Source organism: Pseudophryne corroboree, chromosome 7 (assembly GCF_028390025.1).
Source record: "Pseudophryne corroboree isolate aPseCor3 chromosome 7, aPseCor3.hap2, whole genome shotgun sequence".
NCBI lineage: Eukaryota > Metazoa > Chordata > Amphibia > Anura > Myobatrachidae > Pseudophryne > Pseudophryne corroboree.
This window is the reverse complement of record NC_086450.1, coordinates 70,728,593-70,732,005: the sequence shown is the minus strand read 5'-3', so window position 1 is coordinate 70,732,005 and position 3,413 is coordinate 70,728,593. Positions and strand designations below refer to the sequence as shown.

Genomic DNA, 3,413 nt, shown 5'->3' with positions numbered 1-3,413 from the left:
GACTACCGTACTGTACTGTGTCTGCTGCTAATATAGACTGGTTGATAATGAGATGTAGTATGTATAAAGAAGAAAGAAAAAAAAACCCACGGGTAGGTGGTATACAATTATGGATGGACTGCCGAGTGCCGACACAGAGATAGCTACAGCCGTGGACTACCGTACTGTACTGTGTCTTCTGCTAATATAGACTGGTTGATAATGAGATGTAGTATGTATAAAGAAGAAAGAAAAAAAAAACCACGGGTAGGTGGTATACAATTATGGATGTACTGCCGAGTGCCGACACAGAGATAGCTACAGCCGTGGACTACCGTACTGTACTGTGTCTGCTGCTAATATAGACTGGATGATAATGAGATGTAGTATGTATAAAGAAGAAAGAAAAAAAAAACCACGGGTAGGTGGTATACAATTATGGATGGACTGCCGAGTGCCGACACAGAGGTAGCTACAGCCGTGGACTACCGTACTGTACTGTGTCTGCTGCTAATATAGACTGGTTGATAATGAGATGTAGTATGTATAAAGAAGAAAGAAAAAAAAAACCACGGGTAGGTGGTATACAATTATGGATGGACTGCCGAGTGCCGACACAGAGGTAGCTACAGCCGTGAACTACCGTACTGTGTCTGCTGCTAATATAGACTGGTTGATAATGAGATGTAGTATGTATAAAGAAGAAAGAAAAAAAAAACCACGGGTGGGTGGTATACAATTATGGATGGACTGCCGAGTGCCGACACAGAGGTAGCTACAGCCGTGGACTACCGTACTGTACTGTGTCTGCTGCTAATATAGACTGGTTGATAATGAGATGTAGTATGTATAAAGAAGAAAGAAAAAAAAACCACGGGTAGGTGGTATACAATTATGGATGGACTGCCGAGTGCCGACACAGAGATAGCTACAGCCGTGGACTACCGTACTGTACTGTGTCTGCTGCTAATATAGACTGGATGATAATGAGATGTAGTATGTATAAAGAAGAAAGAAAAAAAAAACCACGGGTAGGTGGTATACAATTATGGATGGACTGCCGAGTGCCGACACAGAGGTAGCTACAGCCGTGGACTACCGTACTGTACTGTGTCTGCTGCTAATATAGACTGGATGATAATGAGATGTAGTATGTATAAAGAAGAAAGAAAAAAAAAACCACGGGTAGGTGGTATACAATTATGGATGGACTGCCGAGTGCCGACACAGAGGTAGCTACAGCCGTGGACTACCGTACTGTACTGTGTCTGCTGCTAATATAGACTGGATGATAATGAGATGTAGTATGTATAAAGAAGAAAGAAAAAAAAACCACGGGTAGGTGGTATACAATTATGGAAGGACTGCCGAGTGCCGACACAGAGGTAGCTACAGCCGTGAACTACCGTACTGTGTCTGCTGCTAGTATAGACTGGATGATAAATAATGATATAAAAAATATATATATATCACTACTGCAGCCGGACAGGTATATATTATATAATGACGGACCTTCTGGACACTGTCTGTCAGCAGAATGAGTTTTTTAATTTTTATAGAATAAAAAAACACCACACAAGTCACACGACGAGTGTACTTTTTCAGGCAGACAATCACAATATACTATACTGGTGGTCAGTGTGGTCAGGTCACTGGTCACAGTGGTCAGTGGTCAGTCACACTGGCAGTGGCACTCTGGCAGCAAAAGTGTGCACTGTTTAATATGTACTCCTGGCTCCTGCTATAACCTATAACTGCTCCCCAGTCTCCCCCACAATTAAGCTGTGTGAGCACAGTCAGATATTATACATAGATGATGCAGCACACTGGGCTGAGCACAGATATGGTATGTGAGTGTGACTGAGTCACTGTGTATCGTTTTTTTCAGGCAGAGAACAAGAACAGAACGGATTATTAAATAATAATAAATTATAAAACTGCACTGGTGGTCAGGTCACTGGTCATCAGTCACTAGTATAACTCCTCCTAAGCTCCAGTAAGTAAATGAAGTGTCTCACTCTCACTCTCCTATCTATTTTAATTTCTAAACGGAGAGGACGCCAGCCACGTCCTCTCCCTATCAATCTCAATGCACGTGTGAAAATGGCCGCGACGCGCGGCTCCTTATATAGAATCCGAGTCTCGCGATAGAATCCGAGCCTCACGAGAATCCGACGGCGTGATGATGACGTTCGGGCGCGCTCGGGTTAACCGAGCAAGGCGGGAAGATCCGAGTCGCTCGGACCCGTGTAAAAAAACATGAAGTTCGGGCGGGTTCGGATTCAGAGAAACCGAACCCGCTCATCTCTACTATCTAGTCCGTCTGATCCCAGCACTCACGTCTGGGTCATTGATGTTTCCATATGGTCCTATTTCATGTTTTGCCTTGCCAAGACTCTACGAAGCCAAGGAACATTTGTTTGTACTAATACTTCATGTTTTGCCTTACAAAGATTCCTAGGTACTTGAAAACTGGAGAGAAAGAAAGCTCTTGTGTGGGCGCACTCTTGAGAAAAGAATAAGTTCTTCAGATGTATGTTGAAAAGGTATTTAAAACATATGTTTATTGGTCAATTAGTTAAAAAGTTAATAGTATCCCACTGTAATCGAAAAAAAGGATCTTTTTAATTAATTTACTTTTTTGTATTATTATAAATCAAGAATAAGAAAAAGATATATATATATGCGAAAAATAAGGAATGTTCTGGTCTAAATAATCACACGAAACGGATTAGAAAGGTTGCAGACACCTGATAGTCTGGCACCCGTTTCTCCTGACCAGCACAGAAAATTCTGTGTTAATGAGACCAAGCAGGGAGATCCAATTTTATGTCTTTGAAAGACCACTGAAGGGGTCAATACCGGACAGATTAATGGTCACCTGTTGTACATAGGGCACAATTTATCAACATATCTTACATATTCCTAGACGTTTTGCTGGTAAACGTAAAGTTAGAGGAAAGAAGCAAATGAGAGAGACCACATGAGAAAAACCCAAATTGGTTATAAATATAGGGAGAGGAAAGGAGTGAATATTGGTGATCCTGCTGTTGGTGTACACCCTTCGAGTGAAGGGGAATAGTATCCTACTCTACAACACCAGGTATTCCCAGGGAGTCTCCTCTCGGGTACTGACCTGGCCCAACGCTGTTTGGCTTCCAAGATCGGACGAGATCGGGCATTAACAGCGTGGTATGATAGTAGAGAGGCTATCTGCCAATGAGAGTGCACCTATATAAGAAAAGTGAAAGAGAGAAGGATGATAGATAAGGATAGGGTAGACCGGGGCAGTATGGATGGTGTAATGGTTAGCATTACTGCCTCACAGCACTGAGGTCATGGGTTCGATTCCCACCATGGCCCTAACTGTGGGGAGTTTGTATATTCTCCCCGTACTTGCGTGGGTTTCCTCCGGGTACTCCGGTTTCCTCCCA

The 3,413-nt window shown here is 42.7% G+C and overlaps 1 pseudogene; it reads right to left on the bottom strand.

Annotated features, from left to right (window-relative positions):
- Positions 1 to 3,067: 3,067 nt before the first annotated feature.
- On the bottom strand, positions 3,068 to 3,185 carry LOC134946438 (5S ribosomal RNA; annotated as a pseudogene).
- Positions 3,186 to 3,413: the final 228 nt, after the last annotated feature.